Here is a 17,851-nt window from a genome sequence, read left to right as displayed (position 1 = left end):
ATAAATGAAAACTAGGTTACTACTAAAATTAGGAGAATTAAAAAAAACTACCATTCGCCACTATTTGAAAACACCTTATCTTTATTTATATAAACTCTATTTATCTTATTTATATATCTCTATTTATATAATCTCTATTTATATATGCTTATATATTTATGAGTACAAAATTTACTTTCAAACTAACAGGTTTTTATGTATTTTCAGATGAGGTATGATGTTTGTATTATTTGGATTAATCTATAGTGACTAGCTAAATCAACGTTTCTGAATTTTTGAAATGAGGATTGGTTATTCGTATTATTTGGATTTGTCGGACTACTGTTTTAATCTTGAGTGTGATTTTCACAACGTTTCAGTAGATGTAACGTCCGACCTTCTTCAAGTGTATCTTGTCGAACTCGGGAATGTTTCTGTCAAACTCGGGAATTTGGATGGAAATTCGAGCAGAACCCTTTATTTACTTTGTGGGTGTAGCGTGCTCTTGTTCCGTCAGCCATGACTGAATAGAGGTCTCAAGTAATTTGCAATTGTATTTTTTGGTTACCCACACTAAGAATTGAACTTTCAACTTTCAGGAGAATATCACTTTTTACAATTGATTTTTCCAAGTATTCTAACGACAGGTCCTTGGCGCAGTGGTTAGAGTACTTGGAAAAATCAATTGTAAAAAGTGATATTTTCCTGAAGGTTGAAGGTTCAATCTTCGGTGTGGGTGACTGAAAAATACAATTGTGAATTACTCAGGACCATCCAAATTCCCGAGTTCGACAGAAACATTCCCAGGTTCGAGAAGATACACCTGAAGAAGGTCGGAGGTTACATCAACCGAAACGTTATGAAAATCACACTCAATATGAGAACAGTAATCCGATGAATCCAATTCACTCGTCATGTAATCAGCCAAAATTTATTAATTTCAGAAAGAATTTGATTTTGTCACCGATCACCCATGCAGTCCTGTCAGAATGTAGAGACGCAGCAGTAATGCGCCATTTTTACACATAAATCCATGGAACTATATTTCATCCATTCGCGGAGGAAAACAGTAAACATTCTAGAAAATCGATATAAAAGAGCCAGCGTGCCAAAAACAAAACCAGTCTAGACGGTGTTTCCGCAAGTCACAATCGTTGCCGCCTGTAATTGTTGCTTGTCCAAGTCTCAGCAACAATTCCGTGATTTCAAAACAGCTTTTTGCAGGCTAAGTAGCCACTGCTCAAAATTATCATGCATGTCAACTCCATCACACAACATTAAAAATCTGCACTGGTAAGAGTGTAATGTTCAAACTGTAAACAGACAAATTATTCAATCCCTTACCAATGAAGCTCACACCATCAACAATGTACAAATATTTTTTGCTCACAAACTTTTACCCTTCTGGTACTTTTCATACGCATGGTTTTCTTCATAAAATATGCTGACATTAATAATTTCCTCAGATAGGGAGGAGACTAAAGACTTCCAGCAATACTTTTACAATTATGCAAATATTCTTTTTCCACTTGCATGATGTTCCTGAACTTTTGTCCTATTAAAATACACACTTTTCACCATCATTAATGGACCTCAATCTTTTTAATTTCATGCTCATGGGGAGATATTGAGCATTCAAGAAGGACTGTGGCCTGCACATATTTCACACACAAAAATAAACCCTCTCTAGTTAAATAAAAATTATTATTTTAAATGTTTGTATCTGTGCCCGAGTCGTTGCTATTTGCTGCCGTTTTTTTTTTTTTTCTTTTTTCTTTGTTAGGGAAAGAAGACCTATCTACATAACGTTTCGGTTGATGCAACTTTCTACCATCTTCAGATGTTAAAGTCGCCATTGTTGGCCAAACATGGTGACTTATGCACCTGAAGAAGGTTGGAGGTTACATCGACTGAAATTTTGTGCAAATAATACTCAAGAAAAGCAAAGCCTTAGAGGATGGGCCTCCTAGAACTCACACGACTAAAGCTATATCTCAGTCAATAGGCCACTTAAAGAATGACGTTCCCTTATGGTTTTTCTTATATTTCTTAAATGCCAACTTTATATTTTGTTGCGCTTGTAATTTGAACGATTATAGTTTTTATTCAAATTATTGTATAATATTTTTATGCTATTTTCAGGTTAATGGAGAAAATTTTCAAAAAACTAGAAAGAATATGTTTTGTAATCCACTCATAATATAAGGGGCACTTACTCCATTTGTTTATCTGTATGCCTGTCAGTCAGAATTTAAAAAATTATGTAAGAAATGATTTCGATATTGAAATATCTTTTAGAAATAGAAAATATTCCATTAATCTATCTATCTATCTATATACTGATAAAGTTGAGTTTTTCTCGCTCTGGCATTGATATTGAAAGCCTACTTTTTCTATTTGAAAAATTATTAAAACAAACTTCTTAATATACTCAGTCATGGATATGTCAGCGAATACATGAAAGTTAACTAATTTGCATATTCCTTTAAAAAACGAATGTTAATTAATTACTCATTTTTTAAAGTTTCTCATTAGATGATTGCTTTTATTCCACTATTACATTGAATTCTATTTATCCATAGTTTCTACATTCTGCATAAGTGTGTAGGATTTAAGACAAAAACGTTCTAGCGCACGGAAATATTTTTATTTTTCTATCTATCTATCTCTCTCTCTCTCTCTCTCTCTCTCTCTCTATATATATATATATATATATATATATATATATATATATATATATATATATTAAATTGTAATTCAATGAATTTCAAAAAAACTCTCATTGAAATGAAATGAAGTGGTTGGGTTTCATATCAAAGAATCTTTATTATTCTAAGCAAGACAAAGAATACTTTAGAAAACTAATCTCCTTAACCTATAGGGTTTCGATGTCTACCATCTCATCAGACGAGAGAAAATATTAGCAAATACTTATAAAGGTATGCACCCTATTTGCTAAAGTCAGTGAGGCATGGAAAGTCAAAGTCAAAATAATAAATTTATCAGAAGTCCTGTAGCAGGAGGATTTGCAGAAAAATGATATGAATGTTTTTTTGATCCAGCTTGCTTGGTAAAATCCATGTTATGTGTTCTTTACATCCGTTTGGTAATAAGGTCTAAGTTATATATTGGGTAATCTGCATAGCTGTGTAGATATCCGAATCGGGCAAGTGCTTGTGTAAATTTGTTTGTGGGTCCAGTGATAATAATTCAAAAGTCTGGTGGAATCCTTTTCATTAGAAGTCTATATTATTTTTAGTGGGGCGAGGCGTTAATATTAGGGAGAGTAGGTAGTGGCGAGTAGTAGGAAGTGGGGTGAAACATATGTGCATATTCATCCCTATATACACATGAACACATATATACAAACACACACATACACACAATATACATATATACATATACATACATACACACATACACATACACACACATATATATATATATATACATATACACACATATATATAAACATATATATATATATATACATATACATACATGATGATTGCAACGTTTTGTCAGACGAGTGCCCCTCCCTCAGACATTTAAAATCCATGAGCCCAAATGTCTGAGGGAGTATCTATACGAATATGATGTTACAGAGTCTTAGCTTTGTACGACAGCTAAGTCTCTCTCTCAGTTCAAAATGTTGAGATCCAGCAACAAGCAAGAGCAAGATAGCCAGCAACAAATTAAACTGCCGACCAGCTTAATGCGGGTACAGGTCTTCCACTTTATGGTTTTTTAAATCAGAGATTTGCTTCTCCTAAAAAGGTTGCCTTCACCACGGCTTACAGGAGCCCTCTCTACCCCAATACACACACACACACACACACACACACACACACACACACACACACACACACACACAAATATACATGGTGCTAGTTGGCCGTTGACCCAGAAAAGAGTTCATTCGCCCTTTGGAAGGTCTTGTTTTTAATCCTTCAGGGAGACTACATACATATACACACATAAACATACATACATGTATATGAATAGATATCTCTTCAAATAGAATTCAAAGAATCATAAAGTTTGACCGGTCACTTAATTGAGGTCAGGTCGTGTACTAGATATAGAGACTTGGTTGGGAAGGGAAGAGGGGGGACAAGAAGAATATAGAGATAAGAATAAAAATAAAAATAAAAATAAAAAGATGGGCCAAATATGTAAATGGAATAATTCGTTTTTTCCGGATTTTTCCTAGTTTCATCTCAAATCTCTTTGTCAGTTTAAATCGTATTTGTTCAGTCAACTCAAGTTATATATACTGCCCATGAAGTGCTAATTATTATTGATTTTATATGTATCTATATTTCCCTTAGAAAGGAGGATTGACATAAGGTTTAGAATGTACTAATGTTTATGAGCTAATTGTGAAACCAATTCTAAGATTATTAATGGAACGCTTTATCTTTATTTTATGATCCTTACTGTAATAGTTCAATGCTAAATAAGCTAAAACGAAGGTAATAAAGTAATGATAGTACCTTACTGAAAAACGTTTAAAATCAGTAATATCCATAACATTATACTATTTAATAATATTTAACTGGGGAAATTTTCTACAACTGCATTCAAATACACACAAAGTTACCTATAAATACATGAATACATATATATATATATATACATACACATACACATACACATGCATGCACGCATACAATATATATTTTTACATACATGCAACCAAACAGTTTATGCACACATACTCTCACTTATTCTATATATACTTACATCTAAGCCCATATATACCCACATATAACACTTATTCCATATATACCTAGATATACCCTCATATATACAAAAAAAAATATATTTAGACATAAAGAAAGTATACCATTATTTAACACCATCAATTATAACAATAATTAGTGTAGGTAACTTACCTAAGTTTATCATAGATAATTTTTAACACCTACACTGCTAATTTAACATTAATAAGATGAAAAGAGTGGGATTGTGTAACTATGGTTATAGAATCGAATTACCCTAGTACCAACAGGGATGACGCATCGATGAGTATAGTTCTTTCTTGTTTATATGTGCGGATCTGGAGATTACCTTGCAATGGGGAATTTTTACTCCTTTTCTGGTTAGTAGATGGGGGCGAAATTTTAAATTCTTTAATTGGGAAGCTACATGTTTTTGGAAATACTATTATAATTAGATCTTAGAGTGCAAATTATGTGTAGGAGATTTAAAGTGTAGTATGCTAATGTGCTTAAACTAAGGCCCTACTTAACATGTGCATATATACAAAAAGAGAAAATTATTATATGGGTTAAAAGAGGTGATTAAGAACCTATCTTTAGAAAATGAACATTATTGTATTAGCAAAGTAATAGTTTAGATTTTAGTCAAGACTGATGTGTATTTAGTCCTTTGTTTTTCCCTATTCATCATTTATACAGAGTGTATGCTATTTTATTTTAAGATGGCTGTATTTAAATTTTTTCTTGTGTTTACATCTGGACACTAGCTCATTCTTGGTATTTATTATGGGTTTGTTGAAGGTTATGATGTTAACTGCTTCAGATATACAAAGATTGCAAAACTTATCCCCTGGGGCATATGATCTAGATTTATTCAGTATGCTCCATTTAATTGAATATGGAATTTTCTTGTCCTCTATGCTATTGATTAATTTAGTTAAGGATGTACTATTATTATCGTTGTTTGGAGATCTTTCATTTCTGAAGGAATGTAGGTGGTTTGAGATTCTTATTTTTATTAAGCTTGAAGATGCATCTATATACGTGAAAGTTTTCCTTGTTTTATTACTGTTTATTTGTTCATCGGTCCCATTGCTATTGAGTCCTATATTGGGGGGCTGGGCAAAGATGGGGCCTGGGGATTCATAGCCTGGGTTCTGGTTAGTCCTAAACTGGTCTTCACTGGGAATTATATTATTGGATACGTTAGCCTGGCTGTTGTTGTTTTTTTTTATTGTCATATTGTGAGTAATTACTGAGTGTAGTTTTCTCGCTAAAGGGTGTTTTTTGTTATATTCTATGCATTCTGCCAGTAATATTTTGTAAACCTACAATCTCACGTTTCCATAACAACTGATTGTTAAATAAAAACTATTCTGAAGTATATATATATATATATATATATATATATATATATATATATATATATATATATATATATATATATATATACAAAAGTGACCTTGTCAGTGTGTGTGTGTGAAAAGTCTCTACCAAACTCCTCTCCGAATATTTGGTCTACAGAGTTGAAATTTGATATATAAAGTATTTGAACCTGTAGCCCACTTTCGATTTGGTTTTTAGCCAGCAAAAATTGTTGCTAAAAGGGTCAAAATTGAAAACAAAACAGTTGACCTTGAATAAAATATTACTCTTTCTGCTACTTTTGCGCATGCACAAAATTAAACATTCATAACCGAAAATCACATTTTTAATCTTTCATATGCATCATTTGGTAGCTCAGATGGTAACAATGCTGGAGAGATAAATAACAACTAAGGTTGGAGCACTAAACGTTCTGGTTTCGATTCTACAAGATGGTACCTATTTTTTTTTTTTTGTAACTTTTGAAATCTTTATATTGGATAATAATCAATAGAGAATTGGCTTTATATTGGATAAATAATAAATCTGCATGAATTAAAATATATTTTACGACCAGGCAGCACTTGGGGGAGGGGGGCTGCTAGTACTAAATAAAATGATAAGTACTTATTTAACAAATTCTACTTTAATCACCTAATGTTATAGTTTTTCATGATTTTTTTTAATTGATATTCTAAAATTTCTTTTTATTAAATTAATTAGGGTCAGTACGTGAGAAATTCACGAAGCAAATTAGCTCAACAGTAGAAAAATGATCATTTGTTTTCAACGTACGAGTTGTGTTCTCTACAAAACCAAAAACCATGACATCCTTTCAAAAGGACGTTCTACACCACCTTCCATAACAATAATGCAATTTTTCAATTCAAATATAGTTGCAGTGTGGACTATGTGGGACGAACATCGTTAAGATTGGATAGTAGATTTCAACAGCATGTATCTAGCAGAATCAGAAATAGGACCTACGTACCAACAGATGTTTTTGATAACACATCCGGGTCTCCAATAGCTGATCATTTGCTTGAAAACCCATTCATGTGCTATGAACTTCAATGTTGCCTCATTTACCTTTTTGAGCTGTGCTCATTTTGATTTTCACCTGAAGATCTTGGAGACCATTCACGTTCATTTGAAAAGACCTCCTCTTTGTAAACAGGAATGTCTCTTAGGATTGAACGTGATTAGCTTCTAGGAGATTCTATCAATGTACATAGATTCTTCATAGGTTTATTTTAAATATATAATGTCTCCCCGATTTAATTTTTTTTTTTTCACTTCATTATAGCACTTTATTTTAAATGTATTTTAAATGTATATTTTCCCTCTCAGGCTCATCTCACTTTTAAAAATAAAATGAATCCCTCGATTCAGCTCTAGAAGAGTGAGGGTGAAACCGATCAGATGGCTTCCAATTTTTGTTTAAATTATGAATATGAAAGCATGTCTTTCCCTCGTAATTGCAATTGGGTCCTGATTTCGAATCTCACTAGATTCAGCCACTCTGATGAGTCGTAGATGACGAAACACATGTCAGTGGATGATTATATTTTAAAAACAATATATATGCCGCTCCCCATTTGGAGGTATGAAATTGGTTAAAGGTAAAATTATTCCCAACTCACATTTAGGTTAAAATGCACTTTCATATAAAAATTAAATTCATTCAAAAATGGATTGCAAAAAGCAAAAACAAATAAATAGCATCTACGTAAATCACGATATATCTAAACAGTCGTGTGAGATGGTCCAGTGGTAGGAGTTTAAGCTTCTTACTATAGGGTCCTGATTTCGAATCCCGCTAGATTCAGCCACAGATGAGTCGTAGACGCCAAAACATGTGTCAGAGGATAATTATATTTTAAAAACAATATATATATATATATATATATATATATATATATATATATATATATATATAACTACTTACAACTACTATAACTCACATAAAATTAATATACGAAAGTATAGATTTATGCGTAAACTTTAAGTATTTACTTCAAAAGTGCTCAATATGTAGGTAGAGCTAGTTAGTAATTTATAAATTTTATAAATTACTATATATATATATATATATATATATATATATATATATATATATATATATATATATAATGAAATATAATAAATCTACTGGTGTGCAAATCCAGTGATTATCTGTCTTACAAAATATTATTGGATGTAATATTTTATATAAGACTATCCTAGCTACATAAAATTGCTCAATATATTAGATAGAGCAAATAAATCATAGTTTAGGAATTTAAAATTTGTGATTTGAAAAAGTTAAATTTCAAGTGCAAACGTTTTATAATATTTGATAATATTTTTCCTCCGAGGAGATGTATAAACATCGAAAACTCATGGGTTAAGGAAATATATTTTACTATACTGTATTCTTTGTCTTGCATAGAATAAAATTTCTATATTTGAAATTTAACTTTTTCAAATCACAAATTTTAAATTCCTAAATTATGATATATATATATATATATATATATATATATATATATATATATATATATATATATATATATATATATAAGGTTGGTGCAAAAAAAATGTCAGTTTTTGATTTGAAAATGAATGTCAAAAAGCATCATTATTTTTGCACCAACCCATATATATATATATATGTATATATATATATATATATATATATGGGTTGGTGCAAAAATTAGTAAGGGATTGAATAATTTCTCTGTTTACAGTTTGAACATTACACTCTTACCAGTGCAGATTTTTAACGTTGTGTGACGGAGTTGACATGCATGATAATTTTGAGCAGTGGCTACTTAGTCTGCAAAAAGCTGTTTTGAAATTACGGAATTGTTGCTGAGACTTGGACAAGCAACAATTACAGGCGGCGACGATGGTGACTTGCGGAAACACTGTCTAGACTGGTTTTGTTTTTGGCGCTGGCTCTTTTATATCAATCTTCTAGAATGTTTACTGTTTTCTTCCGCGAATGGATGAAATATAGTTCCATGGATTTGTGTGTAAAAATGATGCATTACTGCTGCGTCTCTACATTCTGACAAGACTGCATGGGTGATCGGGGTGGGGGTGGGGGTTAAAATAAAAAAAAAAGTTTTGGTAGGTAAGTATCAAACCCAAAGTCTTGAGGCGAAGTTGGAAATTAAAGTGTGAACAAAAAAAAATGTGCGGTGTTAATCACTGGGCCACCAAGAAATAGTAACGGAAACATGTTTGAATTTATTTAAGTATGAAGAATTGGCAGGTGCCCGTACTTAACGACTTAATGAGGTCAACTTTCACTGCAAGGCAGTATTTTATTTACTGCGAGGCAGCTTATTTTATTTTTTGTTTGTTTCCCCAAGATGTTGGGAGAGGGGGGGGACCAGCTCCCCATAAAAAGCGGATTGTCCAAATTGAATAGCAATTGTCTGATATAAGCAGAAACTCCGCATTGATCAAAGCTCATTGCTTTTGGATGTTCCCAGCGATTGCACCGGGAACGATGTCTTAAGCTTTGTTTCGCTTTTATTATATGAAAAAAGCCCAATCCACATGCGGCGATCAAAAAATTTGGAATATTTAGCTTTTCAAACTTTGGCAAATTAAATAGACAGACGACTCCCATTGTTAACTCATAGATATTATAATTTAGACGTGAAATAAAAAGTTTTAAGAAGGAGTGAGTCGACCGGTCGCTTCTCGGAAAAAAAGCCTTCCTCGCACATACACAAAAAACGAACATACATACACACACATTTTCTCTTTTATATATATAGATATATATATATTTTCTTTTTGACGTTTGGGAGTGTTAAGGTTCGTAATTATTTTCTGACACCATATTGTATTATGTGACCTGTATTAGTAAAGGGTTAGCGATAACATGGAGAGAAGAGAGAGAGACACATGTGTGAACGGAACAGAAACTTTATTAACACTAAAGAAGGAGTAGTAGTTTTTGCTACTATGATATACCACATGATTGTGTGGTGGGAGGTTGCAGGCAATGGTGATGGTGGGAGTAATCCCAGTCAAGGGGAGATAACTCGTTTTACTTGATGTATATAACAATATGTACAATGAGTGTGTTGGGATTATTTAGTACGAAACTAACTCATCACTTTTTAAAAATGAAACTATGATATATCATATTATTTATTTACCTATAACCTTGTGATTTATAATTTTTTAAATTTGTTTTATTTATTTTATTGTTAACTATATAATTCGAAGATATAAAAAATGCCATTCGAATGAATATATATTGTCCAATGCTTTTTTCTTGTTAGTTAATTAACCTTATACTTCGTATTAGTATTTAATTGTTTCCCCACAAAAGCGATGTGTGACGCAAGGTCGTTTTTAATGAGGGGAAACCAGCTCCCCCAAAAGGGCACTCTGGCAGTAGGTAAACATAAAAATTGTTTTAGTATAGGAGGGTTTTCCCTACATTGACTCAGGACAAATTACCTTAACAGTAGCATTCGAACAGGTACTACTACACTCGGATCTCAGCTCATATTAAGGAAGATTTGTTTATACTAAACTATTTATTGTGGAAAATACAGTCTAAGGGGCATAACTCTAACAATTGAAATAAACTTAATTATTTCCATTATATTTAAAAGTAACTTTACTGATAGATTTTGACTAAAAAAAGCATTAAACATGTACACACACACACACACACACACACACACACACACACACACACACACACACACACACACACACACACAAATAAAAATTCTTAATCCTTAATTCATGGATTTTCAAAGATAAACATTTTTCATCAGAGGACAAAAATTATTTTTTTTAAATTTATTATTAATTAGCATAAATTTGATAATAGATAAAAAAATAAAAATAAAACGTTTTCGTCAGATAAAAAGCATCGTTAATGAAATTAAAGAAAATGACAGGTCCAGACTATCAAACAATAAATGAAGGTATACCCAGTAAGCTCCAGAAGGAAAGAATATGCAATCCGAAATGTGAATGGATTAGATTGTAGGCTAAAAAGTCAGTTAATAATAAAATGAGAGATCCATAAAAATTTTTTAAAAATTCTGAGGGAATCAATATAATGAATAAAGTCCATGTTATTGGCAAGTAGAGAATTCGAAAAGATTAGTATTTTATTTTTTAATAGAAATCGCTACAGACAAGGTGTGAAGCCACTTAATGTAAGCGCCAATAAAAAAAAATTACTAAAGGTAAGTGTTAGATGGAATACAGTCTAACCTAAAAAAACAAAATTGTTTCTCTCTTTGTCAGAAACATCACCCATCAAATATGATAACTAAAGAATTAAATCAGGGAAGTGAGAGTTACAAGTGTGTCGAAAGCAAACCCAAGATTCGCTTTCTACTTCCCTTAAATTATAGCACAGGATTGAGTTAGTAAGAAACCTTTGGGACTCAAACTACTTTCTATTCTCCTTTAAATGAACAAAACATTTCAACAGAAAATAAATGTTGTAATTTATTCAATTTTTATTTTAATCGTCAATTTTCTTGTTTTTTAATTCTATCAAGTACGAGGGACGTTCAAAAAGTAATGCCTTTTATGAGCCCTTTCTAGTCTCACACAAAAACACGTGTTCACATCTCAAGCCATTTTTCACACAAACATACGCGTGCACGTACACACATGTAGATATATTCACGTTCACATACATACACTCACATTCACGTGCATACACACACACACTAACATACACACATGTACGCACACGTACGCACACATGGGCAATGTCACTTCTCCTTTGAAGGAAATCCACACATGCGCAAAAGACCACCGTGAACAACTATAAAAGCAAGAGACATGAACTGTTTCCTCCTTTTCGACTCAGCTCCCGAGCTGAGTGGTCGACGGACCATCAGCTCCCTTTCGGGGTGCGCACGCCTGCGCGCCTCACGTCACCTGCTACTATGTGTGGGGCAAGAGTCAACAGACAGTACGTACACCTTACACGCTTTCTATCTCCATGGCCTGGATTGACTTTTTCTCTCTCTCTCACTCTACAAAAATAGACTTTCCCTCTCACCAGCTAACAGCGAGAGATGCACGCCAACCTGGATTGACTTTCTCACACTCTCTCTCTCTCTCTACAACAATAGACTTTCTCCTTCTCACCAGCTAACAGCGAGAGACGCACGCCCAACTAAACACGTGCTGTACCCTTTTCTTTCATTTGTTTCTTCACAAAATAAATCCTAGTTCATTTAATTCAATAAACGCGTTGTTCGTTCCTTCCTCAAAGCAATTCATTTTTCCTATTTTGTACGAATGGGGGATATATATCCACCAGTCCCGCTACAGCCTCTTCTTTTTATTCCTCTTGAATGGATCTGAATGACTTGTAAATTGCGTGTTATGATGACTGAACTTATGCATTCATTACCTGAAAGCTTCATATCTCTGTTGCAGAAATACTGCAACTTCTTTTGTCTATGATTTTTACTTCCTTCCATATCGGAAGATGATTTTTTCTTCATATGTGGTCATCCATGTTTGATTTATTAAATTTCTGCACATACTATATGCCTTATTTCACTTTTGTATATTTCTCCACATTTGAATAGATCATCATGATGTTTTATGCAATAGGATTGACTTGGATAAGATATTTTAGGAGAGTTGATTCACTCATGAATAATGAATGCCATATGGATTACATATTCCCTGAATCAGTAAGATAAAAAAGTACATATTAACAATATGATTTGGCTAGAAACAAAGTATATTATCTGTTCTGGTGATAGCTTATCTTTTCTGTCAGTGAAGGAGATGTTCTTGTTGGCTACGTAAATTAAAATTTTTGTTTCGACCCAGAATACCCCTTTTTCAGGGAGCTCGATATATGCTACATTAAAAACCGACATTATGGCTAACTGTGCTCCCGTAAAGCAACAAGTAAAAAGGAACAAAATAATATATATATATTTTTAAATAACTTTACAAGGGAAATAACTTTTATAAAATATTACAGGGTTATCTTCCTTGAATAACCAGATAACTTGCTTTAGTTTTTTATTGCAGTAAAATATCTAACTAGAGTGTGTGCGTGTGTGCGTATACGTATATAAGCGCTATTTTACAATTTGTCACTGTGCAAAGGGAGACAACTGTCGTTTACTAAGAGATTCGTTCATTTTTTTCATCTCATAATTCAGAACGCGATATATATATATATATATATATATATATATATATATATATATATATATATATATATATATATATATATATATATATATATATTAAATTAAAACATTAAAAAAAGAAAGCGGCAGCGATTGATTTAAAAAATGTAACAAGGCAAATGTGTAGTTTAGCGGCGTAAATTATTTGACAGACAAAAAATGATAAAAACTATTTATTTTTATATAAAACACATTGTTAGACCCAAAGGCTGAAATAAAACTCGAAAAAAAAAATTTCATTTTTATTATTTTTTCATCATTTTTTTTATTAGACTAAATGTATGACAATCGAGGCCGCCATATGGTTTTTAAAATTTAGTCTTTCTAAGGTTTGACAGATTGGCCTTTTTAAGGCCAAATTTGGCCTTTTTTACGCTCTTTCATTACAAAAATATGGCGGCCAAAATCATAGGTCATGAAAGAGCATAAAAAGGGCCAAATTTGGCCTTAAAAGGGCCAATCTGTCAAATCTTAGAAAGGCTAAATTTTAAAAGCAATACGGCACCATCGGTCTCGAATGTCGTACATTTAGTCTAATATAAAATGATGAAAAAATAATAAACATGAAATTTTTTTCTCTGGTTTTATTGCAGCCTTTCGGTCTAATAATGTGTTTTATATAAAAATAAATAATAGTTTTTATAAATTTGTTCGTCAAATAATTTATGCCGCTAAAATATACATTTACCTGTAACAAAGTTGATATAAACGGCGCTTTTGTGATCGTCGTCATTGGTTAACGGGAGATAACTGAGAGATCCGTTCATTTTTTTTGTACGAGACTTTGGGACACTACAAAAATTTATCTTACAAAAAACTATATTGCAATTTTTATTAAACAAAACCTTCCAGTAGTTGCAAAAAAAAAAAAAAAGAACATCATTTTAATTACTTTTTTTTAATGTAACAAATTTTTATAACATATATAACAAAACAGCAACAAAACAAAAAACATTGACATTACAGAAAAAGGGTGTCGCGTTATGCGATGGTAATTGCAGAAGAATTATAATTAAAAAAATGTCTTTGGAACACTGATGTTTTTAAAGCTAATTTCCCTTCAACCGTTTGCATTTTGGAGATGGGACTCTTTCGAGATAAGTCGTTGGTATATTAATTTTAATTTTTATCTTTTTAGATTCAAATATTAATAACTACATTTTATTTCAGTATTTAATTTATATTTTTATTTTTTGATTGTTTTATTTAATAATAGATTTTCTTGTCCATAAATGTTGTTTATTATTTCTACCAAGTTGATTTCATAAATAGATTAGGAAATTGTGTTCATTTTCAATTCGTGAGAGGGGAATCTATCACCATATTTTCCCTTAAACACGCCAATTGGACTTTTATTAAGTACAATATCTAATAAAATATATATTTTTTTTTAATGGAGAGTAGAGAATGCATTGTGGGTGCGTTATCGGCAGCTCCCGTTACTCTCGGGTCTCTTTATTTGTCCCTCAGTCCTTATTTTTAATGAGTGATTTTTCTGACAAAGGGAGAATAATAAGCTGTATTCTAGCTTGGCAGTATTTTGCGCGAACAGTCGCCAGAGATGTCAGAAATTTTTTGTTTCTATGTTTATTCTTGTAGCCATGTAACTAGTAAGGGTGCTGGAAGTAAACGTTTTATCTGGGCTGACGTTATCTACTTGATAGTCAGGGATCCGAACCTTGGATTAACCACTAAGGAGGCTGTCCTATCAGCAGGTGCAAAGTACTGGGACTGATGTATTGCTATTTGGTGAATGGATTCTGGACCATGCAGTAGCTTCTGGTGGGGCCTCTCGATGCCATAGTAGTGGGTAATTGTTACGGCTTTACCTTATCGTGTGCTACAAAAACAATTCTTTGTTTCTTTTTCTCTCTTACTTTTCCTTTCCGTCCTGCTCCAAGCAAGTCTGTCGACCTAGTCCACAAATCCCAAACCTCCATCATGACAAGTTTCAAGAAAAAAAACACGATTAAACCCGGATCTCCAACTTCCAACGTAGACCTCCCTTACTATGTCTCCTTCTCCAACATCAGGGGTCTATTTTCTAATCTTCCAGAGGTTGAAACGCAATTACAGGAGACTAAACCAGACCTATTATTTCTAAGCGAAACTGGCATTGGACAGACTATTTCTCTAGATGAGTTCATAATTAAAGGATACTCTAACTTAACTCCCAAATCTGACTCCCAAGATCGCCATGAGCATGGAATATTTGCTTATCCTTCAGTTAACATTCATGTATGTAGAGACTTCAATATTCACAATGTGGAATGGTTAACCCACTCAAACAAGACCGATAATGAGGGGAGGTTCTGTCACGATTTTTCCATTGCTTATAACCTCACTCAGATTGTTCACAAACCCATCTGTGTGCCCAACCCTGACGGCCAGTATACGAGTCTCCTAGACTTTTTTCTCACAACTTGCCCTGAACTATGTTCAGTTTCCATTCTGTCTCCACTTGGATCTTCCGACCACTCTGTTGTATCAATTAAGATAAAAATGAAATGTAATAAGTTTTCAGACATACCTCTCTATTGTACAGTATATCGATATTCTATGGCTGACTGGGATAGCTTCCATACATTTATATCAGATCTACCTTTGCGTTGCATGTTTAAAAAGGATGTGTACCCTATTGTATCAGACCTGACAGAATGGTTAATTGTAGGTGTAGACCGATTCATACCATCCAAAAAGTTCCAGTAAAAACCTAACAGCCAGCCATGGTTCTCTCCAGAATGTGCTGCTGCCATTGCGCACAGAAATCACTTTTTCCACTGCTTCAAACGTAATAGATGTATGGAAACTAAAGCCGTTTTCAGGACTGCCAGCAACCATTGTAAGAAAGTAATAAGGAACGCAAGAGAGTTGTATGCTCAATCTGTTAAGTCCAAAGTAGCTGAGCAGCGGCTTGGTTCCCACCAGTTTTGGCAAATAGCAAACAGAATCCTGAACAGAAGCGTGTGTTCCATCCCAACTATTATCAATGGACCTGAGGTAATCTCGTCAGCATCAGACAAAGCCAAACTCTTTGCCAAGAACTTTGCAGCTAATTCTACCCTTTGCGACCAAGGCCGCCAACCCCCAATATTTCCTCCTGTATCAGAAAACACGCTATGTGATATACGTATATCTGTATGTGATGTTGCCAAGCTAATCAAGAACCTTGATTCCAGTAAAGCAACCGCCCTGACGGTATTCCAATTATAGTACTCAAAAAGCTTCAACCAGAACTAGTGCCTATACTTACAAAACTGTTTAAACGTTGTCTTAAGGTGAATTGCTTCACATCACTCCGGAAAATCTCATCAGTATGCCTTGTATTTAAATATTCAGGTAATTGGTCATCTTCCTCTCAGTACAGGCCAATAAGTCTCCTGTGTGTCATGAGTAAGTTGCTAGAATCTGTGTTAAATAGAGAAGTAATCAACCATCTCAGTAAAAATAAGCTTCTTAGTGACACACAATATGGTTTCCGTTCTGCTAGATCTACAGCAGATGTGCTTACAGTTATATCTCATAGGATTAGCGAATCTCTCGATGAAGGCAACCTTTCTAGGGCAATTGCTCATGGCATAATGAAGGTCTTTGATAGGGTATGGCATAAAGGTTTACTTCACAAGATCTCCAGCTATAGTATAGCTGGAAATGTCTTCTCAATTATTAAATTATTTCTCTCTGATAGGTTCAAAAGAGTAGTAGTTGATGGGCAAACATCAGAAGATCACAGTATTAATGCTGGAGTCCTTCAGGAGTCCATCCTGGGCCCAACTCTCTTCCTGATCTACATTAATGATCTACCAAATCACACCCTTACATCATTCGTAGACATTTATGTTGATGAAACTACCATCTATGGTAGCACATCTAAGACAGTAAACGACCAAGTTCTCTCCGATTCTCTCTCCTCTGATCTTGATCACGTTGTACAATGGGGAAAGGAGTGGCTGGTTACTTTTAATGCATCTAAAACCAAGCTTTTATCTTTACATCATCAATGCTCTGATCTCCATCTGACATCAATTGAAATGAATGGCTCTCGTCTTGAGGAGGCCTCATGTTTTGACAAGCTTCTGGGCTAGACCTTTACTCCTGATCTGAAATTGAACACGTACATCAAATTTTGTTGCCAAGGCCGCTGGAAAAATGATGGGATCCTTCTATCAATCCAGTAGATATTTCACTGCTGATGCAATTCTCTATCTATATAAGAGCCAGGTACGTCCAAGGATGGAATACTGTTGCCACATCTGGGCAGGAGCTGCTAGAAAGGACTTGTCCTACCTTGATAGAGTTCACTTCCAAATATTCTTTCACTCACTTCAATTTTATTAACTAAAAGGGGGAGGGAACAAACAAACAAAATCAAAAAACCAGAAATGGACAGACTACTATGCCCAGAAAGATTTGACATTGAACCTACTGATTCAAACTTGGAGAAATTATATAAGCACTGGAAACTAACTTTCAGAAACTATTTATTGACTATCAACAATGGTGAAATTGAACCCCCCCAAACCTCTTTGTTTTAATTAACACCATTTCGGCTGCAGTCTACGAGATAATGGGTGATGC

Source organism: Euprymna scolopes, chromosome 3 (assembly GCF_053919585.1).
Source record: "Euprymna scolopes isolate OS-2025 chromosome 3, ASM5391958v1, whole genome shotgun sequence".
NCBI lineage: Eukaryota > Metazoa > Mollusca > Cephalopoda > Sepiida > Sepiolidae > Euprymna > Euprymna scolopes.
Note: the sequence above shows the minus strand (reverse complement) of the source record.